The 24,454-nt window shown below is 37.3% G+C and overlaps 1 long non-coding RNA gene and 2 pseudogenes across 7 annotated transcripts in view; 1 reads left to right on the forward strand and 2 right to left on the reverse strand.

Moving 5' to 3' along the window:
- Positions 1-10,099: 10,099 nt before the first annotated feature.
- LOC145500509 (uncharacterized) lies at positions 10,100-12,777 on the forward strand (annotated as a pseudogene).
- Positions 12,778-12,907: 130 nt separating this feature from the next.
- LOC145500497 (G2/M phase-specific E3 ubiquitin-protein ligase-like) lies at positions 12,908-16,431 on the reverse strand (annotated as a pseudogene). The gene is made up of 6 exons (XR_014051076.1): positions 16,290-16,431; positions 15,739-16,001; positions 15,114-15,238; positions 14,472-14,614; positions 13,979-14,135; positions 12,908-13,206 (listed from the first exon to the last, which is right to left on the reverse strand). The product of XR_014051076.1 is annotated as a G2/M phase-specific E3 ubiquitin-protein ligase-like (transcript).
- Positions 16,407-24,454, reverse strand: part of LOC145500501 (uncharacterized) — a 192,521-nt gene continuing 184,473 nt past the window's right edge. The window contains exons 1-7 of one of the 6 annotated variants that reach the window (XR_014051080.1): positions 23,967-24,447; positions 23,842-23,884; positions 20,936-23,078; positions 20,645-20,729; positions 20,416-20,537; positions 19,150-19,276; positions 16,431-18,827 (exon numbers count right to left, since the gene is read on the reverse strand). This is a non-coding gene — a long non-coding RNA (uncharacterized LOC145500501). Of the gene's footprint in view, positions 18,828-19,149; positions 19,277-20,415; positions 20,538-20,644; positions 20,730-20,935; positions 24,448-24,454 lie in introns of those variants that run through there. The other 5 variants (XR_014051079.1, XR_014051081.1, XR_014051082.1 and 2 more) reach the window with 5 other exon arrangements.

Consider the following 24,454-nt stretch of genomic DNA (forward strand, 5'->3'; position numbering starts at 1 on the left):
CGAGAGAGAATCATCTAATTGTTTTAGCATACTATTTCTTCGAGACGAAAAGAAGCGGATGCCATTTTGTTAACAGCCGCACACTGCTAGGCTACTCACTATATACAACAGAATAGATAATGAGTAGTGCAACCAGCTAGTTCTATACGAAAACTAGATAAAAATACTCATAAAATCCTTTGATATTTCTCTTACCAAACTCTGCGGGAAAATAAAAGGAAATTAACTGTTTATTTGGATTATCAAAATGTAAACTGTCTTTTATTATGCCATCACTGTCTCAACCGCTCGCGGTAGTTTTGTGTTTCCGTCGTGCATTTTATGATAACTTTTAACTTATTAACCACGTGCTTATTTTTGGCCAGTTTCTACTGTCGATAAGATTTCAGGTACATAGATCACACTATTATGCACACATTTTTACAGTGTGTTTAGTGATGCTATAATTTCCCGATATTAAAGCTCAAATTACATCTAACGGAAGGTCTTTGAAATGAATATTATATCAACATTGTTAACGATAACGTTAGGGTCAGATTGGATTTCAGAATTATTTTGCTTTAAAGAAACCCAGGTTCTTTCGCACTCTTACCTGAGATTTACTCACATCAAATCTACTGCCTCATCGATTTGGCTTTCGCTTACGCGAAAAACAAAATCCGTGACGCACCGTGCCTTCTTACTTATGTTAAATGTCGTCGTAAAATTGTCAAACTATTTTTTTTTCTCTCACTCGGCAACGCGTTTATATCCCACAACTAGTTTGCCCGCACTTTGTCATTAAATCGAGCACAGGCGTATAAAAAAGCTGGCTTCAGTTATTTAAATAGAGGTTGGCTTTTAGCGCGCTTTCTTATTGGGTGTTTTCTAATAGGAATAACCACGGTCTTGTCCTTCGTTGGCCTGTGTTTATTTAATTGATTTAAGGATTGCGAAAGTCTGCCAGCCCATTTGTAAGCTGATCAAGACGACACCGAACAGTTGAAAACAAAGCGCTTTTACGAACCTTGAACACCTAAAATGTTGATTGTAAATAATAAAATCATACTCAAAATGTAAGTACAATTTTTAAGTCAAACTGTAGAGTAAATCGTAACCATTATTGTTAGTGCGAATTATGTTGCGTAAAGTTTACTCCGATTTTAAGTAGTTGTTATTTAGATGTGTCATTATTTTACCTAGAAAGTTGAGAATATTTCCTGGTAAAACATCAGTAATCTGACGAGAAGTTCTGCTGGACGTTGCGGAATGTTTATATAGTGGTGGATGCTCTTAGCTACAGCTAGCTACTTTTCAGGCATGTCAATTAAACTGAACGAAACAAATATTGCAAATAAACATAACAGGCTTAAAAATCCCAAATGGAGTGAGGAAGACCAGTTGGCTACTTACAAGTGTGACCGAGGAGCTGACGCTTGATGTCATCGTGATATTATATCACTGTACTGATCACTGCACTGGTAGTCATTCAAGCCCTTCCAAAAAACATGCGGGAAATTTCTCACCCAGAATTTTCGTTCTATTCGATTTTAATCCAGCGGGAACTTTCAAATTGTTTTGTTGAATAAATAGCTTTTCGGAGATTAAAAATGCTCAAGATTTTCAGGAAACTTTACCAGCAAATCAGTGTCCATACCGTTTGTCACCTTTTCCAATGTTTTTGGACGTGCGCACTCTCATGGATCGCGCAAGGAACATTCCTTCCACGAAGGAGGAAGTTTCACGGGAAGCTAAACGAGTAACGAAAGCCCTTGCCACTAATAACTACCCTGCAAATTTCATTCACAACGCCCGCCAACTGAGTAGACAACAAGAAACGAATGATACCGACCATCGTGGTTTTGTCATCCTCCCCTACGCCAAAGGTTTTTCCGAAAGAGTCGCAAACGTTCTTCGAGGTTTCAATATCAAGGTCGCCCATAAACCTATTCGTACCATCTCGAACATACTAAAAAAAAAAAACAAAAAAAAAAACGTAAAGATAAGATCGAGAAAGAGGCTTCCAGAGGCATTGTTTACAAGATCAAATGTAAAGATTGTGACTGTGTTTATGTTCGTCAGTCATCACGCGCGTTAAAAACACGTATGAAAGAACACGCAAAGGCTATAGCAACATTAGACAAAAACTCTTTATTGGCCAAACACCATATGCTCAACGGTCACCAAATAGATTTGGAGAACGTTGAAATTGTCGACAGATCATCAGTATGAAAACAAAGACTAATTCTTGAAGCTTGGCATTCCTTGCGAGACAGGAACGCTATAAACGAACACATAGCGCTACCGAACGTGTACAATGGCATTAAGAATTTTTACACTCATTAAGAATACTCTAGAGACTATCGCTCATCTAGTTTTATCACACATCTATTACATATCCTAGCAGGACGCCGTTCAACATTTGTATTTTCCATCTTTTGCTGAAGAAGGCAACAGAAGTGGCCGAAACGTCCGATAACCATATTTTTAGCCAGTGACAACCATTTAATTCCTTTCCTTTTTTACCAATTTTTAACATGCCTGGCTACACACCGAACATTTATAATCGAAGTTGTCCTCTGACTCGCAGAGGACACATTAAAATAGCGGAAGACAAAAAAGGTTTTAGACCTTAATCTTCAATTTGGTGTTCGCTTAGACAAAACCTCATTACTTGAATTAGAATATTTGTTTATGCCTTTAAGTTAATTTTTTCAAACAAATTAGCAATTGTTTTGCCAACTTCTGCAAAGACTGGCACCTTCTGGGAAAATTGTGTAAAAGAAATAATCATAAATGTAGCCAGCATTAACATTAACAGCTTCAGTGCAACAAAATGCAGGACCATAGCTTAGAAATGTCTATGCAGAGAGTAGCTTTCATAGTCAGGCCCAATTTCTTTCGGGTTTCCGCTTACGAGAGCTTAAAAACAAAGGAACACTTTAAATCGCAATTCTTCAAAGTGTCTGTGACTGCTTTCGAGAACGAGTAAGCACAGAGTTTGTATGGGAGTTCAAATTAACTGGTTTTGTGAAGGAGGTCGTAAGTTGACCTGTCGGCTTACAAGAGTGTCCGTTAAGGGAACTTCCACTGTATTTGGTTTGGACGTATGGTGCACAGGATCAATTCTAATAAAAGTAAACTTTATTATCATATTACAAAGTGTATCCATAATCTCACCACTATTACTAGATATACATATTTTTACTTGTGTCTTTATCTATAGCAGATACTTATCGAGAAATAATATTTGGAATTTGACAGAAATTGTTTTCTTCGGTTAGAGCAAGGCTTTACATTTCAATGCCATTTTCCCCAATGTTACTCTGATCTAAGTAAAATTCAGTAGAATCAGGATAAACAAGGAAACGCCCACCCCACCCCACCCATCCCCTCTTTTTTTCCACATTTGGTCAGGCAGGTGGCGGTTGGAGGATGGTCGATGACATCCTCTTTTGATTTTTCTTCCACGATTATTTGTCATAGAAAATATGAAATGTGGTTATTGCCAAATCAGTTTTCTAATAACGAAAGGAAAAAAAACCTCCTTCTGTTGCAACAGAAGAGGGCTGAAGTAGCAAAACTTATCGGCATGAGCTGCTTGTTTTAGGCTGACTAGGGTCTACAACCGTCTGCCAGTTTTAGTCACTATTATTTGTAAGTACTCATGGTACTTTCTGGAACGCTTTGGTAGCATATCAGGTGAGTTTAGTCGATTGGCGATCGAAACCTAACAAGCCTGCTATGCTGACGAAGCTTTACAAACAAGGCATGATTCGGTATTTACTCTTCCCAAATTCGGCCAAGTGACCATGATAACGTAGCCATATCAGGTCAGTGACCTAATATCTCACCGTGTCAGGAGAGTAGGCACGGTTTCTGATTTGCTGATTGCTAATTTGGTTACAGTAGATCATCAAATCGAAGGCAAGCAAAAAAAGAGCGGTTTGAGTTTGTTCATTAGAAGTACAACGTTTGTTGCGCGTTTTATTCCAAGATGTTTTTCTTTAGAAGAACTTACACGCTGTTGTTGTGTGTTATTTATTTATCTTTTTTTTTTTTTTTTTTTTTTGATTCAATGACAGGAAAAGCTTTCTTTCAATCATTATGATGGACTCACTTCAAAGTCTGGCTTCCCATAAATTGTAAATTGGCCTCAGGTTTTAGTGAAACTTCGCATATCCATGTCATGCTTTCAGTGTTATTCTAATCTAACCAGAACCTTCCAACATAGTGATAAACAAGCAAATGCCACTCCACCCCACCTAAAGACATGAAAAGTATTTTCCATCCAGAAATTAGCCCTGAACCAAGAGGAGATCAAGGTACCAGGTACTTACGTTGCTCTTGCTCCAGAGGGCAAGGTGGTTGGAACGCTTTTATTAATGATGTGTACCTTAAGAAATAATTAAATAAAAGTTAGCTTAATTATTTCGACGTTACAATATTATTTTACACTGTGTACTCTTAAACTCGATATTGATGCCAAGAATTTTTTTATTTTTACAAACATTTTTTTTTTGTCTATCGCAGAAACCTACAAGGAAATAATATTCAGAATTTACCAGAAAATGTTCTCTCCGGTTTAAAGAGATTGAGCTGGCTGTAAGTATATCAATGAGCCGTGTTTTAAATTCTAATTGCTAAATTCCATTTACATCATGAAAACACCAACCCTCCACTTCCTTTTTTTTCTTTTACACATTTTCCTCTCGGAAAAGTGAGGCTTTAGTGAGCTTGCAATGCCTGTAAAGTGTATTGAACACCGTTTCAAATACTGGTAGGCCAACGATATCCTTAAATTCTAGTTTGGCTCCGAAAACTTCGGGGAATAAAACAAAACACATTATTCATTCATTTGTCAACCTCGATCTGATTTATAATTTCTTACCCTTTTCGCCCCTGTTAAAGGTAATAAGTAAGGTACAAAACTACCCCCTCTACCCCGTCTTATATTCTCGGCCAACTTTAAACATGACTATTCCTCGCATTGACTTCATGTTAAAAAAATGTTCAAAAAATGTTCGATGTTGTTGTACATAGTGGTCAATGGATACAGGATATGTAGTCCAGAAGTTAAAAGGATATGGGTTACTATTATTGATTACCCATTGATGACCCATTGATTACTCATCGATTACCCATCATTACTCATCAACTATCATTGTGCACTAATATTACAAATTTCTTGCTTTCTGGTAGCGATATTTTGTAAGTTCTTTTAGTGTTTGTCTTTTATAACAGACGTTCTTGTTTCCGTAATTACGCCTACACTTAAAGTCAAACAATGTACCAGCATGTCGAGACATGTTTAAGAAATGGCAAGCATGCAGCGTGCAACTATCGAGTTACGGATGCACGCGGGAGGTTGCTAAGCACGAAAGAAGCGTAACAGTCACACGGGGCGATAGCCGAGTGCGACTCTAGCTTCCTGAGTGGTTAACCAACTACCCAAGCGCATCCACAACTGGATAATTCCATGTTGCACGGTCACCAGTTCTCTGATAACATTGAGACTTTTCAGATAAACCGCGATAAACCGAGCGAAAATGTGTATTCAACAATCTGACAAGGTGACATATCAAAATTTTTCTTGAATAGCGGCGAGGTAATAGTTCCTCGGGCAAACAAACAATTTTAAAGTGCTCAGTTCACCTAAACATCAAGCTGACAACAAACGGAAATGGCAGTCGGTAAAGGCGTTACTCAAGAATTCGTTAAGCTAAATTTGGATCAGTTTACCGAAGAATTGAAAACAAGCTGCACATGGTTGAAGCTTTTGGTGGTTGAGCTTTCTGTCCTTCACGGCCTTTTCGACGAGAGAAAAGAACAAAATGGAACCAGACATTTCTTAAAAGCGACAGTGGAGAGGAAAGCAAACAAAACACCCCTGGCTTTGAGCTGTTTGAGATGTCAGTTATTCAATAGCCAGTTTGTGGGGTATGTTGTCAAACCAGCACTGCCAATGAAAGATCGAATGCACTCCTATAATTAACGCATGCACACCGCCAAAAAATTAAACGCACACTGCAAATGAAAGCAAAACGCACACTGCTAAGAAAAGTGGATTGCAGACTGGAAGTGAAAGCAAAATCAATCCCCAAATAAAGTAAAAAAAAAAATCTCACAGCAAAAAAACTGAAGGCACACTGAAGAGAAAGCAAAATCAACACTGCAAACAAAAGTTAACCGCACGCCACAAATGAAAGGGAAATAAACTATGCGCACGCATTTCAACGACAAGGCCTGAGACCTAGTAGTAGGCTCTAAGATTCGCGCCCTTTTTCGAAGACAGAGTTTAATAAATATGGCGTCCAGTGGAAACTCGAGCAGCTCCAGCGAGGACGAATCGGCTGAAACAACTCAACACGGCTTCGTGGGTCAGTATTACTTTTACAGAGGTCTTACGTATAGGCATATTACTCTGATGTTCGAAAAGCAACATAATATTACAATGAATCAGCGAACTCTTAAGCGAAGGCTGAAAGACTACGGACTTAAGAGCTTCTGCCTGAGAGACCGGGGCAGACTTGGAAATGAAGTTCCGCCGATTTCGCTTAAAATTGGTACATAGAGTCGTTATGTGGACTTATGCAATATGCCAAAGTTTCAGGTTCAACGACCTTCTTTCAGCCAAGTTCTGGATATCAGCCCCTCAGGGGCCCCTGAGGCAGATTTTTAGTGTAATTTTGGCCACTTTTCAATCTCTCGTTTAGCAACGTACAATTAATTTCAGACAAAACCAAAACCATAATTGTAATGCCGTATCCTTAGGCTTTTATGGGTAAAAGTATTAGCTCACGGGACAATTTTGTTAGACAATTTTGTTAGCCTGTGGCTGTGATCACAAATTGGTCCTATTTGAAGCATATGGGAAGCAACCGGAAATGGCCTGTTTTTCAGACCGCATATTTTCCATGCCCATGTTTTATATTGTGAAGTCTTAGTATCCCTGCAAAGTTCAGCCCTTAGTTTAGTAACACCAAGAAAAAAATACTGAGGTTGAGGCTTTTTTACTAAGAAAAAAATTACGAGAAAATGACTAACCAGGCCACCTCCGGTTGAAGTTTCAACAAAGCGTGTCTGTAAAAATGAGCCATTTGATTTCGATTAATACCTTTCTTTTCTTCTAATTCGTGAATTAGAGACTCTGATCATGAAGTTAATTTTAACCGAAAAGACTTACCGTTAATCAGATATTTTCATGTGATTTTTTTAAGGGCCGATCAGATTTTGGTCTGGCAGCGGTCATAAATTTTGTGGAAGAAGTCTTGAAAATTACGGATAATGGAGTCGCTGGACTTCTTTTCTGAAGAAAAACAACTTATCAGTCATTCTAAATGCAATCACAACGTCTCTCATGACACTACTTAAAAATCGCTTGAACCTTAAGGAAATTTCGAATATATTGAAAGCTGATTGTAAAATTAAATGCAGTCTCACTATTCCACTATATGCAAGGTGTCTGGATAAATTCACGTACTATGAATGCTTCTCTGGCTACAGATTTAGAGACATGCCCCTTTCTTATAATCCCTTAAAAGTGAAGCAACATTAAAAACCCTAGCCCCGGCGATAAATTGATCGTGAGTGTGTCGTTGCGAGTGATGAAAGTTCAGGTTGATTCATAACGTAGGTAGCGAGTTCATGACACACCAACTTATCTGAAGTTTGCTGGCTATGATTGTCTTGAAGTTCAGTTTTTTTCTCGTCTAGATTTGTCTCCTTGATACAACATAGAATGATTAAGTATAGAACTTGCATGAGAACCTGAAGAATGAATGGATATGTTACAGAATATTTATTCATACCCAGTCCGCCGGTGCAAACGGCTTAGGTATTATAAATTGAGGAAGTCCAAGATGGTCCGTTTTCCCCGCCAAGCCGCTGAATGGCTGACTAAATTACCAGAAAATTACTCATCGGCACACTTTCCCTTTCTCCATCGGGATTTTCCTTTTGTTGCTTTCTCAGTGCGCACAGATCCAGACTAAGTCGGTGTACTGCAAATATCCAAAGATAGGGCAGGGGAGAAGTGGATTTTCCTTCAAAGACTACTGCTTATAGCACCCTAGTGGTAGGATTGCTGGCGCTTAACTCCGATTTCCATAATAAGAAGCGATAATCCCAAGGACGACCAGTATGCTTGGTGTAGGTAGTATGGTAAGCCGTCACAAAGTCCAGTGTGTCATGCCTGCTGGAGCTTAAATTGGTTATTGCTCTTCTTCCCTGGACAGGATGATAATCACCGGCTTTCATTTATACATCTGGGTGGAGAGAGACACTGTGAAAGAAAATTGCCTTTTCCAAGACGACATGACAACGCCCTAGTAACCAGGAGCGCTCGATCCGGAGTCCAGCCCGCTAACCATTAGGCCGCTACCGTGCTATGTGCTAGGCAGTTGCCAGTTTTGTATAGAATCTGAACGCGTTACTACGTTACATGTTTACTTCAGTCTGTCGTAAATTGATAAAATGCAACTGTGAAATGAATATATGGCCAGCACGTGGACATCTTGCCGGCTTGATTGTCTATTTGAAAGGAAAGAAACTATCATTTGAGTGTGCTTGAAAGGCAGAGGAGCGAAAAAGTCTGGCTATTACAATTTAGTCTCCTGGAAAACTGAAAACATGATTATACAGTGTCCTGTTTGGAAAGAAGATGACATATGCGGGGCATGAGATAACAAGCCGCCAGAGCCTGCTGTGACTCTCCCATTAGCGACGCTAGATCGTGATGTTACCCACCTGCTGGTCAAATTAAAGTGGGCACTGGTACTAATAAATTGGCCACGTCCTATAGAGTTGACAATTTCCCTGAATGGAAGTTAAAGTGTGAATTAAAGAAGATTGCCAACGTCACCGCCGAAAATTCACCCGTTTGCGTGACCAAAGTGGGCCATGTCAGCACCCTTTCCATCAAGGAGAATAAAGAAATTGAAGAAATCAAAGAAGGTTACTGCTGACGTTTCAGATAGCATATTTCAGGCGCTCGGCATTGTAATACCTATTGCATCCATAAGCATCCAAGGGTAGAGTTACTGCATGCATGTTCATTAGACATAAATTTATTTTGCACGTTCAAAGATTTTTTTTACACGCTTTAATGTCTTTAATTCGTTCCATTGGTTCAAGGATCGTTGTTCCATCATCATCTGCATACACACTTAAACAAAATATCTCTAACTTAAATTGTCTACCCACCCACAAATCAATTTCTAACATTTTCGACGCCATATTGGATGTCGTTTCACTTGAAAAGTCGAAAGGGCTTGGAGATGAATTAAGTAGTTTCACAAGCCCAATATTAAATCACAGCGGAGACGCTTCGTGTATCATGCTCAAACAATGTAATCTCCTGACAAAAATAGGAAGTAATTTGGCCCTCTATTGTATCACGAGGCTTACTTACTTTCAATCTCTATCGTAACGCTAGTATTCTTATTTAGAATCGATACCAAAGAGGAGCTAGGACGGAAGCTTGAAGGAAAGTATCTCTGGGTGCGTCACAATTAAGTCGGAAATTTGTGTACCACTAGTCACACAGGGTATTTGTGATCTTCTGTCAGGGGAAAGGAGAAAAAACTCAGGGCTTAAAATTCTAACCATGGTGAATAGTCAGCTATGAAGGCACGTGACGTTAGAATGTCATAAATTTCAAAACATCCGTAATATTGAATCCACCGGTCTGGATTTCATGACTATTCCATGAAATCAAAATATCGTTTTTGCCAGGTATAACAAAATTAAAAGAGAAGAGAAAGGGTACTAAAAGAATTAAAAGGTGCAAAAAAACTATGTTTTCCCCAAGAAACCTTGAAAACGTCAATAAAAAACAGAGAATTAGATGAGAAAAGTCAAACTTAGGGTAATTAAGCCTGACAAAGCAAGGTTGCCACGGAGACAAGGCAGAGCCCCATCAATAAGGCTTTTTTTTCTGAGCTTTTGCCACCTAACTTATACACTCAGTAAACAACTTGTTTCATTGTGTTTTGATTACTTTTCTTGTTATCAACGTATAAAGATTCCCCTCACCTTCCAGTCCCCTGGGTACAGGGTACAAATCGTACATAAAATTTAGTTTCAAATCCGTCAGTAGGAAGATTAATTTCTAGTTTATGGTTTGAAAATATATATTTCCTTTAAATAATTTACTTTGGGATCATTGATTGTTTGTTAATTGTGCAGCTTGTGTCTAAAAATCTCTCCTAAAAAGTAATTAAGAGTTTGACAGGGGGTGCGTAGTAGGCAATTTCTTTAAAAGTGTCTCGTAGTAAAAAAGCCTCAACCTTAGTATTTTTTTTCTTGGTATTACTAAACTAAGGGCTGAACTTTGCAGGGATACTAAGACTTTACGATATAAAACATGGGCATGGAAAATATGCGGTCTGAAAAACAGGCCATTTCCGGTTGCTTCCCATATGCTTCAAATAGGACCAAGTCGTGATCACAGCCACAGACTAACAAAAAATTCCCTTGAGCGAATGTTTTTACCCATAGAAGCCTAAGGATAGGGCATTACAATTATGGTTTTGGTTTTGTCTGAAATTAATTGTACGTTGCTAAACGAGAGGTTGAAAAGTGGCCAAAATGACACTAAAAATCTGCCTCAGGGACCCCTGAGGGGCTGATATCCAGAACTTGGCTAAAAGAAGGTCGTTGAACCTGAAACTTTGGCATATTGCATAAGTCCACATAACGACTTTGTGTACCAATTTTAAGCGAAATCGGCGGACCTTCATTTCCAAGTCTGCCCCGGTCTCTCAGACAGAAGCTCTTAAGAGACGTGAAAAAGTAGACGAGGAGCTCAAGGAACGCGTCAGGGATCTCATTTTGCAAGAAATATGTACTGGTCCTGAAAGCCTTAATGGCTACAGGACTATGTGGCATGTCTTGCGTCTCAGACACCGGATTAATGTTCCTCGGCGATTAGTAGAGTCATTGTTAAGGGAGGTCGATCCTAGGGGAGTGGAACACAGAAGGAGCCGTTGCCTTCAGCGCAGGATGTATGTGTCACCTGGATCCAACTTCTGCTGGCACATGGACGGGTACGATAAACTAAAGCCGTTTGGCTTTCAAGTTTCCATTCACGGCTGTGTCGACGGCTTTAGCCGAAGAATTATTTGACTCGAGGTCCAACGATCGAACAAAAATCCAAAGTGTGTAGCAAGCTACTTCATCAAGCATGTCAAAGCAGTACACGGATGCCCAATGCGCGTCTATACTGACCCCTGCACTGAAAACGGTCTGGTTGCTGGAATACAGTGCTATTTGAGGGCTGAAGGATTGGATGAATATGCAGGATCGAAGTCTCACAAGTATGTATCGAGAACTAGGAATCAACGTATTGAATGTAAATGGTCACATTACAGGAAACAACGTTCAAGTTGGCGGATCGACTTCTTTCAAGATCTTCATGAATCGGATATTCTCGATCTGACCAGACTTGCATAAAGAGGCTATTTGGTTTTATAACATAACTAAAGCAAAGCGCGCTCTCTCATTGGTTAATTTAGCGTCTACTATTTGCCCATGGGTGTACGCTGCTGACGTGTGTGCTAATGTTTACAAAGCAAATCTTTTGACAGGCATTGTTTCCAAAGTAATGGTCGACGTCCTTCTCCTAGAAATGCGAAACTGTCTTCACAGTTGTGTGAATATGAAATTTTATCGAGTTACTGGTGTGCAGTCGGTTGTCATGAATGAATTTTCGCGCGCTCGTTTTCTATTGTCATGTAAGACTACACGAACATTTTTTTGTGATGTAGCTCAATAAAAGGACTTCTGTTGTTCCAATGTCTCAATGTTATGTTATAAAACAAATGGTAAACGTCATAGCGTACACTATTGAGTTATGGATGCACTTGGGAGGTTTGCTAAGCACTCAAGAAGCTAGAGTCGCACTCGGCTATCGCCTCGTGCGACTCTTACGCTTCTTTCGTGCTTAGCAACCTCCCGCGTGCATCCATAACTCAATAGTACACGCTATGGCGTTAACCATTTTTAAATTGTTTTGCTGATCTGCTCCAGACTGATCTGGATAAGGTAAAGGAATATTGGAACAGTCACCGGATCAGGAAGTCAAAGCATGCCACTGTTTCCGGCGTTCCCGACATGATGTACTTCCTGCCTGAGGATTTTGGACATAGCGACTGCTTGGTTCCAGTATCCCCACACGAGATCACAGAAATGGAAAATAGGTTTGAAGGATTCGATAATGAATATGATGAAACCAACCTAGTTTTCTGCGAGTATTTTCAATACGTCATGGAAAAACATAGCTTATCCCACCCCACAAGCATTCTGGAAGCAAGAATTCTTTTTGAGAAGCTAATCAAGTTCGCAAAAGGTGAACCCTAAATTTCTCATGTTCTGTGACCGGGGAAAACACTTTGCGAAGGACTCCTGTGGAGAGAGGAAGGAGGCAAGAACATAATAGTTCATGCACTGCTACCAGCCAAATAACATATTGTGGGGTACCAAAAAATATCCCTACTCACCCCAAGGCCTTGGAAAGTCCATGGGGGAGGGGACTTTCCAAATCCAAAATCTTCAAAGAAAAAAGTTTGAACCAAAACTGGAATATCCGGAAGGCTGGGGTCAAACCAACAACAAACCTCTGCGGGAGGAGTATGGATATTATCTGGAACAACACAATCATTTCTCACCATAAAATGGTGAGGGGCATCCTCTTCAATGGGATATGGGTATCATTTCACCTTTCTAGTGTAATTTGCATGTTCATTTACTATGTTTCATTTCTGCATCTATGTCTGATATACACTGAGAATTTTGAACCCATCTTCAATGACAAATGCGTGTAATCCAAACAACAGGCTGCTTGCAAGTTACAGAATTCTAACAAATTTATTGAAACCATATTACTAATTAACACTCTACATTCTGTCGGAAATGGCTTTGGCCAACACTTGGCGACAATAAAAGGTCATCTAAACTCTGCCAAAGGTTTTTTTGTGTGTTATTGCAGTGTCCATGTTAAACTTAAAATCACTGTATGTGGTCATGTGAGCCACCGGTAACTGTACCCAAAGGACACAAGTAGAAACCATTGGAAAACAAATTGGTGGTCAGTGCTGCAATGAATGAATTTTAGTGTTATGCCAAAACTGTTCCTCTCTGAGGGTAAAATTGGCCTCCTGGTTTTCCCAGTAAGAAACTGGAAAATATCTTTAACACTCACAGGGCTGTCGGTAGACTCATTGTCCCCTGTACAATAAGACAAATCATAAAAAGCTATCAGTACTAGTTCATATTGACAATTAGCAACAAGTCTATCAGTACTGGTTTATGATAGGCCTCTTTTCACTCTCTAGATTGCGAGTGAAACACAAAATGAGATATACTAACTCCAGGAAAGGGAAGTTCCCCCCCTATAAATATTGCAGGTGTGGTTGTTGAAAATTTTAAAAACACCCCTAAAACAACAAGAACAACAACAGCAACTTCATTTCACCTCAAAGGTACCAGACTCTCTTTTAGTGGGTGCTGCCTCCTAAGAGGCACAAATTAAAAAAAAAAACACTGGCATTACTGTTTAAAAGGGAATAATTCAGAAACAAAAGCTATTTGCAAAACAAAAAACGTTTACAGTTACTTTCATTTTTTACATCCATAAACTTAAAGGTCCCTAAAAGGTACCAGGACAGCTCTAGCAGAGCCCTCAGTGGTAACAATCTGCAAATGGTACCCATGAGATCCCTGGCCTTTTTGGGGGGAGTATTAGCTGTTAGCTCTTGGAGAATGATGGCCATGTCCTGCAGCATGTCCCCATATATGGTATTTTATTTAAAAAAAAAACAAATCGATAACATTTATCACTTTCTCCAAAAGTGAACTTTTATAGGAAACCCTGACTCACTTTGGCATCCTAAAGATTTGGAAGATTTGTCTAGCACCACTCTTGGAAGAATTGCTGTTCAGATTAAAATCGCTTTTAAGGAATATACACTCATTTTGACAATTGCAATTTTTGTATTAACTGGCCGATTTGAGATAATAAGGTACTCATGACTGTCTTCTGTTTCTTCAACATATTGATTGAAATGAGCCATTATAGCTGTTTCTTGTACTTTGTTTGTGGACCCTGATTGCGAGTATTCAGCATTTAATGCGTTCATCAAGTATGTAGATGTGACCTGCATTCAAACCAAAAAATTTAATCAGACCATTAACTTTGGGAATTCATTTGAGAAATCAATGAAACTGTTCAGTTATATAGTAAAGACTTTAATACAAAAATTATATGCCAAAGGATGAAGGTGAACAACAATAACAAGACAGGGGATACATGACTGATTGTGTGGAACACAGCTGTCTAGGTACATCAATAAACTCAAATGCTCATCCCTTTGAATGGCAAAATCTTCCAAACTTAGTGAGGGACACAAACAGCACAAGTGTTTAAAAGGGAGGAAGGAAAACTTTACAAAGATAACAAAAAACAAGGCAGGTGTCATCCAGGAAACTCTTACATTGTAATCCTCTCCTGGTACAAAGAGTTCTTGCATCAGTGATGGATATTCTTCCATGTATCTCAGAAAACCGTGAAGCTTCAGCCCCTCTCTCATCAAGCTCAGCTTTCACTCGCACAATGGTGTTCTGAAGTGTTATAACCCTAAAAACAAATTCCCTCTGTTACATGCGCAAAGTCAACCATGACATGCAATATCACTGTTAAATTCGAAGTGAACAAATGCGGAAAAGTTTCTGATCCCTAGGTAGTTTCTTTAAAAACTGTTAGATAAGTAGTACTTACATTTATTTCACATTTCAGATTTCAGGGTTTTTTCCCAAAGTTACAAAAACAAAGGTAGAGGTTAGGGAGAACAGTGCAAAACTGAACCACTGTTTCCATTTCTGTTTGACATTCTCCCAACTAACTACACGTCTTTCCTTGTTCTTTTAAATACACAGAGAAAATGTTCTATTTATTAGTAATTGTTTAATCCACGAAAAAGCTGCAGCATTTCAATGGAGTTACAGAGAATCGCTGCCTTTAGCCAAAGTAGTCCATAATAACTGACAAAGGACATGGATGTAGCATTTCAAATGAAGTAATTACATGCAAAAAGGCAACAGTTAAATACATCTTGGGATACTGTAAATGCTTGTACCTTACAATAGTGTCCTTTTTCTCCAAAGAAATTTTGGATGTAAAGCCAGTATTCATTAAAACATCCATATTTGCATCATCTTGGAAAATGACTTGTAGTTCTTCATCGCAGTTCACTTCTTTAACCTGGTGACATATCATTGTCAGAGGTGGTTTAATACCTAAGACTTATTACATGTGTAAATAACTTACTTCTATGATCTCTCTCTGCAGTTTGTTAGCATTTTAAAATAAAGAATAAAATGGCCTTTTTTCTGATGTAGACAAATATCCTGTAGAGAGAGTTTTGGGAGAATTTTAAAGTACTGTCATCAATTTTTCCTTTGTTTTTGCTTTGTTTTGCCAACAACCTTTGCATGAACTTTGGAAAGTCGTGCTGAGTTTGTGTTGGTTAATCATCATGCTACATGTATGCGGGTTTTGTATTACTCTAAACTGTTAAATTTAAATCACAGAAATAAAATGATGATGATGATGATGATATACAAGACATTTTCGATGAATATACAGCACACAAGTAATCCATATAAGAAAGTGAGAATGTTGTGTAAATCAGTAGCAAAACGAGCTGAGATATACAAATGGAAAGCTTTATGTCAAGCCATTGTACAAGGGAATATTATTACCCTTTTCACTAGAGTCCTGACATCTGGATTAGCAATATCATCATCTGCTAGTGATATGTCTGTGATTTCTGGAGTACACAGATAGTTGTAAACCCAGTTAGCTAAGAAGGCAGGTGGTGGACCCTCCTGGAGAACTGACATTGCCATGACTTGTCCAATGGCTTTGAAAGAGCCATTACCCACAGCCTCAACATAGGGTCCAGGTGACAGAGCGCTGTGTTCTGTGCCCTCAAATAAGTTGGTCTGGACAGCTGCAACAAATGCTGTAGAAAATAATATTTAAAGAAAAAAGTCTTCAAATGTATGCTAATCAAACAGACTTAGTTACAAGACACATCTTACTTCTATGTATGTTCTCGATATTTATGGAGGAAAATAAATTATTTTGTCAAGCTCAATTAAAGCTCAACAAAGTGACATATATTTATCTCCATTAAATAACTGAGTTACAGCCACCCACACAGTGAAAAAAATTCCTGAGATTTCCCTGCATTCTAATAATTATTTTGGCAAAAACAGATTACTGAAATTAATATCACTGTCTAAATTACCAGATAAAAACTCCTTCCGCAGCCCTCCAGTGTCTATCCCAGACTCTCCAAAGAATTGTACTTTCAACACACCCTCCAAACTTTTTTTACATCTTAGCTGCCTGATGCCATCCCACAAAAGATCTTGTCTGTTAACTCTTACATTGATTCATTCCTGTTGTTTAACTTTTCTGTAGAGGATGCTTAAGATATCATCCAGGCTGTGGAAAAATAATATTATTTTTTGATACCAAATTAGGTTAATGTACTCAGTAATCACTAAAAAGCTAATCGGGTTGAGTAAAGGATATTAATTTTGACATATAGGAGGCTAAGGAGAAAAAAGCACTTAACTAGTCAATAAAAAAAGAACAAGAAAAATAAGCAAACAAGCAAGCAAAGAAAAAAAAACTGGCAATATGCTTAGCCGAAAAGAAAAAAAAATGGAACAGACTTTGAGAGAGATGTGACAAGTATTTTACAGGTTATTTGTGATGGACTTGTTTTCCATCCCAGTAATGGTTTCCAGAGCAAAAAGAAAACTAAACCAGCACTTGACAAAAAAATTTTATTGAATGCTTCAAAATTTATAACAACATTGTTGAGAACCAAGTTTAAAGTCAGATGGATTTAATGGATTTTCACTATTGAAATTAAAGGAAAACCTGCTTTAGCTTCTATGAAGAAGCATGGATGCAAAACATCCACTTTTCAATTCATGCCTAAGCCACACAGTGAATATGAGAAAGTGATATGAGTAGAGTTTTGTAACACTGCTAATCAAAATGTTGTTCAAGTCCTGAAGTTCAAGAGGAAAGTACATTCTGGCATGAAACAAACACATTTAAAAGAAAAACATCCATCCATAACTCTAAAAATGCAATAATGAATTTATGCTTGAGCTGAAAATAACTGTTCTCACCTTTCTCACAAGTGAGTTGGTGTATTAACTCCCCTCCCTCTCCCCCCTTTGGACTACATACCTAACATATAGATTTAGCCAAGCCTAAAAGCAGAGCTCGTCAGTTATTTTTTGGAATGTTGTTACTGATGAAAATAATCCAACATGTACATGTATGCGAAGTAAACTGCGAGCGATTTTGTAGTTTCAGCCTGAACTAGGATTACATCAGCAGATCGAGGTGTAAGATGGTGTGGTGATGAAAATAGAGCCATGATTTCAAGCACTTCAGGGGAGCCACCAAAAATGTTGATCACATAACAGAACTGTCTTCTGTGCTTTTTGGTGGCATTTCCTGTTCTTTCTTATTGAGAAAGACAAGACATTGTTATTAAATGTAATCATTATATTCTTTCTTAGTTAACAATTGGGACTTCCGCACAAAAGAAGTTTACACATTTTTGTTGTTGTGGGGTACGACTGAAATGCAGTGGTTACAATATACTCAGTCCCCAAATTTCTACCAAATGAAGTCTCACAAAAATACCAAGGTAGCATACACATGTAAAGAGTTAAAAAGTTTTGTTTTCTAACTTGATCCCCAAAGATAGTTAGCTATCTTCATTTCTGTATGGAGTCTCCTCTTGCTGAAAGGGTTTGCACCATCTCTCAAAGTATAAGTATAAGCAAAATCACTCTGGCATGAACAATAAATATGATATTTTGTTGCTGATCATGAATACTTGCATAGGCTTCTGATAACAATTTTATTATTCAATTCCAATGTGATTTGTTCTTTTTCTCGACTGAGATTGTGGACTCCAGGAGCTGTTATTGGGTTCCATTAATTAATTTTGCGCTGATTAAATTATACCAAGAATTGTAAGCTATGAGTAAGTTATATTATGTACATGTATTTTGTCTGCACTGCACAACCAAACGCCCTCAAAGATTATGAGGCATAGGTACATTTGTCAGAAAAAGCCAGCATATCAAAGATATGTTTTGATTGACACATCAATTAAAGATAATTTACAGTAAAATGGATAAACAATACATCAATATCCTGCATGCACCAAAGCTGGACATGGGTTTATAAGGCAATCATTTAAACAACAGATTAAAATGATTTATAAATTAGAGAACACTATTTGTACAACACTAGGGAACAAATCAACCTTATTTGACGTTGCGAATGGCAAGGCTGTCGGTAGAATGTCACAAATTTCTCAAATCTTTCTTTCTACAAAAATACTAATCCTGCAACTTTGCTTAAGACCCAGTTCTCCATTTCGTGTTGGCAAAATATTAATTTATGCCATGCCCAATGCAGGTTATCACAAAATTGATTTAAGAGCAACATAAACCAAGCACAATAAATACCATTTTTAAGCCAAAAAAGCAATTATTTAAATAAACCATGACATGATGAGTAAATTATCTCTAAGAAAAACTGATTAATTTAACAGACACTTTAAATAATTCGTTAATACATGTATCATAGGTGTTTCTCAATGATGTAATACAGTTTATCTGTCACAATGTTGCAGTTACAGCATTTTGATATTACTACACACAGTATGGGTTGCAGACCTCAACTTCTAAGTCAGTTTGTTCAATGAACTTTGAGTGTAGAAATTATTATGGCATCAAGTTGTCTGTAAATATAGAGAAACTACACAAAGCATTACAATCTTAAGTAATAAATTATTGCACTCTTTCACATGTAAGTACAATGTATGTTCCATTAATATTGGGGATCTCTCAGAAGCTGCATCTATGATGATTTAATTTGCTCCCAGTGCAATTTTTTATGGAACTTTTCACACATTAATTTCTCTGTCATGACAGTGGTCACTGTGTTCTACAACAATTAGTACACAAGACAAATACACTCAGAAAGATATTGTTTACAATAAAATCAATCCCTATAAGCAATCATAAGGGCCTTGAATTTATATTTCTTTAGAAATATCTCACCTGGCCAAGGTTGCTTTAAATATCTTTGATATTTTAATCCAGGCTGCCCATGTGTACACTGTTCATATATTGACTGACAGGAACAGGGATGTAAATCATACTGTATATAGCTGCTACTTGAACACCACTGAACATACAAAGACATATCAATTATAATTTATAACCAACAGATGACATTCCTTTCATTGATATACAGTGTACTCCATTGCTAGTTGTTTACTGAGTGTCTACAGTAGTGAGTCAAATGCTAGGCAGATGGTACCAAAACTTTCACAGTGGCAGGCTCTGCCCTGAGATGCAAAGCAAACATATCTAACTGTTATGAACTTGCTTTTGAGCGCACATGCAATTTGCTTTAAGCAAGAAACTGGAACATTGTAGTACAAGAATGTGCACAGTCCCAATCAAAGGGCCATCCAGGCTGAAAATCAGACTTTGTCAGGATAAATACTAATGTTCTTGCTGACTTAATCTGAGTGTGCAGTTCCAGAAGATATTCACACCCAACACCCATTCATGGCCAGTCATTAGAAATTCCAAAGTAACAGGAGGAGGGAGCTCTTAAAGAAAGAAACCTCCATGTCGGGTATGAATCTTTTCTTGAAGAAAACAATGTCTAAGAAATCATTAATTACAAAATATGCTTTAAGAAATACATGAATCTTAAGTACCTTAGGTAAAGGCCAACTTTCAGAAAGTTTTGTAATCTAGACTGGCTGGCCAGTTCATACATTTGACAAGTTGACACCGCAGGCATGTTTGTAAATTTGTGTGCTTAAACATCGCAATACAATGTACATGTAGCAGCGTTGGTCAACTGAAAACAGCATAATTTGGTTAATTAATTTACACTGTACATTATTTGGTTAAATATTGGTGTATATCGTTGCACACCAACAGATGACTATTAAAATTAATTTACAGAACATATTGGCAGCTAAATTATAACAAGTGAAAAATCGAGCATGAGCCATTTATGTACATTTACATGTAACAGCCCTCACCCCAGAACTGTCATAGATATAATATATTTTCAAACTCGTTGAAATTTCAGATTATTTAATATTAACATGCACATACATCTTTAACACTGTGTTTGCTTTACATTCACATTACACACAGCCGGTATCCACCATAGGCAGACTTTTAAGTTTGCCTTTGAAAATAAATTGCGTCAACTAATGCATCTTTCATTACGTATTCTTGTGACAAAATGACACAAAATCCAAGTACAAGAAGTCATAAGCATAAAACTAACTTAATTACCTAGTAATGCTTACAGCACCTCTTACTGTCTGCATATGCCGTCCATAAACTGGTACAGCCTGGACAATACTCATTATTTTTCTGATCACATCTTTTAAAATATCACTGTTATATAATTTGTCCTGAAAAGGCAAATGCATGAAATGTTATGCCTTTGGCACTCACCACATACCTTTATATGATGTACAATGTACACCAAGTCATGATCGACATTCACAATTCTTTTTACTTTCATTGTAACTTTTTTTTGTAACTTTTTGCAGTGTCATTTTCCCTCACTTGAAGACAGGACTTCCACATTAGGTGGTAATTCTCTATGAATTCACAGGGAGTGATAACAGTTAAATGGTGACTTAACTTTTAGCAAAGGAGGCATTCAAATGTCAGATTTTAATGTTAAGTTCATAACTTTACATTTTTCTGCGTGTGTGTATATATAACGACACAATGATTGCACTTGTAGAATGCAGATGTGCTGGTGGAAGAGACGTTCTGAACTTTCTGAACTTTTTCCCCTTACCTGTAATAGGATGACTAATATGAATTGCAATTCACAACCAACACCACCATCAGGTTATACTGTATACACATGTACATGTATATTTTGTTGTCTTCTGTTACCATAAAAAAATAATAATAATAAACCTTTAAAACCCTCCATAAAGTTCACACTCATTATAACACTGCTACATGTAGTGCTGTTTAACTGGAAATCATTTTAACTGAAACTGTTGAAACAGCTCTGTCAAAATTGTTTCTAGCAGTTATTAGGCAGGATAACAGAATATACAATCATGTAGTACAAAGTAAAGGCCACCCAAAGAACACCCATGTTAGTTATTAATTTTGTTAGGATTTGGTGAGCTTCTGTGTCAGGTATGGTGAAAAATAATAATGGACGCTAGGTTGCAAAAATGAAGGTTCCTGAGACATTTTGACAGGGCTGAGAGGAATTAATATACATGTATTTACAAAAGAAGGAGAAGTTCTTGCCCTGTCCAGTTCTCAGTCATAAAAATATCTTTTGCATACATTTGTTATATATGGCTTGCATTTTGAGCCAATGTAATGCACACTCTGATTGTCTAATGCATTATTTCCATTTGCATGGTACATGTATATGTCGGTAAAATCGTAAAACATCACGTGTGACAAAAATAAAAATAAAATGCCCAATTTATAATAATTTAAAAATACTTAACACTAAAATGAATCTAATTCTTTACTTGAAAATTATTCTCCCATAATGCCCATGGGCCAATTACCGGCCTGCTAAAAGGTCCTAAAACAAAGCAAAAGGAAATTAAGGAAATCACTGCTTTTTTCCTGAAAATTGTAGCAACTGAAAACGATGATTGAACACTCTGAGAGTGCATTCTATTACCCTGATGAGATAAAATTTTATGAGAATAGAGAATTCACAAAGTTATACGAAACGAATTGGTACTGGACAGGACAAAGGAAACAGTCAGGAAGAAACTGAAACTTTCTTCGATGAGCAAAAAAGTAAAGCACAACAAAGAAAACAGTCAGTGACATTTGGTTAATAAGTTAGTCAATCAAAAAATTAGTGTGAAGAAGAGAGCAGAGAGAGAGTGGAGCGAGGAATGCACTCTCACCAACTAAATTTTGAATGTATATATGTAAAAGTTATTTTTATTACCGAGAAATGGTCAGGGCAAGGACTTCTACGACCTAAATTTTTTCTAAGTATGTAAATGCCATTTCACAGTTCATTACCGAGTAAAGCTCTAAGCATTTTTTTTTTAATTAGTACTATCTCACTTTTATGGAATATTTCCATAAGTGTAAATACCACACTGGGGAATAACATTTCATTAGGAAAATAGGGGCCATGTGCCCTTGTGAGATGACTTTAAGAATTCCTAGGAATTCCTAGGAAAAAATTCCTAGGAATTCCTAGGAATCTAAGGTGTGAATTTTCACGGTAATTCGGACTCGGAATTCCTAAGAATTCCAAGGAATTCCAAGTTTACATAGAGCTGACTTGGAATTCCTAGGAATTCCTAGGAATTCCAACTGAAATATACTCACCTTGAAAATTCCTTAAAACTCCCAAAAATTCCTAAGAATTTCTGAGAATAACTTGGAATTTGTAGGATTTTTTGAGAATAGGTTGGAATTTTTGGGAAAATCTGAGAAAAACTGGGAATTTTGTATCATTTGTAGGCCAGACAAAATTTTGATGATAAATGCCTAGCATTAAAATAACAAATAAAGTCACTGATATCACATCAAACAGGTTTTAAATGAATGGTTTATTACATTGGCTCTTATGAATTTAAACATAAGAATAATCATCCTGTTTCTTTTTCATTACATCAAGAATCAAAAGTAAAACTGAAAACAGATATGAAGGTCAAACTTTTACATGTTTGATAAAAAGAGAACTTTTTCAGATAATTTACTTTTTTAGTTTACAAATCCAACAATTTTCCATACACAAGATTTTACCTTAAATTATTGTTATTGTGTGGAACATATCTGGATTTTCATGATTGTAAGGAATCAATGATAAGAACAAAACTGAGACATTCCTTAAAATTAAAAAAAGGCTGAGTTTGGGCAAACTTAGCTGCTGTTCAGTTATTTCTGTTGATTCTGCAGCTAGCCTCTTCATCTTCATCTTTGTTGTATGACACCTAAAACAAAATTTAAAAAAATACATTACACTGCGATATATATGAGGTACTGTAAGACTAAGATCCAAATATTTATGTGCTCACAGTTTAATAAATGCAGCTAATTAAGGCCTGACTGTAAGCTGGTTGAAATGTGAAAAGAGAAGACTTGATAACTGTGAAGGTGCTTGTATACTATTGATAAATATGTTACATAAATCTTGAGCTTACAGTAGACTAAATCAAGGTTTTCCTTCTTCTATAAGTGTATCAACAACTCTCGAATTGGAGGATATATATCACGGTTTTTAGCCAAATTTAGACATTAGAAATATTAAAAAAGACACTTAAAACATTAAAGGAACATTGAAATAATAGAGTAAACGCAAAAGAATATACGGATGGACAAAATTGAAGATCAACACGGATTGCCATACAGTCAGGCTGAATACACACAGGAGACATCAAACTCATGCAGACTGTGGCTGCCTCGTTGGAGTTTTTTTCAAGAACTTTGACTGGGATCAGCGAGAACTGCTATATTTGTTTCGTTTGAACAAGTGTGGCGAGAGAAACGACTTGTTATTCGCAAATCAAATTGTTTAGGCATGCCCTCTGGGCAACCTAATTGTTTCAACCTTGCTTTAGCCAGAATTCATTTCGTGCCATGACTGAGTGACCCACTCGTGTATGATTCGTGATGACAAAGTTCATTCAAAAGCTTTTGTCTAAATAAAAGAAGTTACTTTGTATAATATAGGGTTACTTGAATTTGATTACTCACCAAATAATTTTGTATACAGCTAATCTGCCCTTTGAATTTTTCCCTGTTGAAACATCCACAGTAAGACTTTCTTTTAGCTCCAAATCTTCGCCAAGAATAACATGTTTCTCATTGATGACACTCACGCTGTTTTCTTCTAGTCACAGGACCGCAGAAAAAACCATTTTGATATAATTTTGGAAGTGAAATCTACTAATACGCACGAGCGATCAACCGTTAACGCTAAATTCAAAGATGGGCGCCAATAGAGAATGACTAACGCGATCTTTGTCACGCTCAGTCACGAGGATAGTCACGTGAAAATTCGCGTGCTGTGATGGGTTCAGTTGATCAGTTGAGGAGAGAATGGAAACTGGAGAAGAAGGAGAGAGAGACTGGCAACAAGGTTGCCAGACCAGTCGCTTTCGATAGTAACTCTACTTCCCTTTCCACGCTGTGTTGGTGGTCTTTTGAAAGATGGGTCTTGCTTCAAAAGGAAAAAACTACACAAACTTTTTTACGAAGAAATCGAGGAAACTGGAACGTACTTTAACTAGCTGATCTGTTCCCGACGGTTGTCAAGATATCAAAGGATCGTGAGGCACTTAAATCAAGTTCACTGCAAAGGTAAGGA

The sequence above is a fragment of the Orbicella franksi genome, chromosome 10 (assembly GCF_964199315.1).
Source record: "Orbicella franksi chromosome 10, jaOrbFran1.1, whole genome shotgun sequence".
In the NCBI taxonomy this organism is placed as follows: Eukaryota; Metazoa; Cnidaria; class Anthozoa; order Scleractinia; family Merulinidae; genus Orbicella; species Orbicella franksi.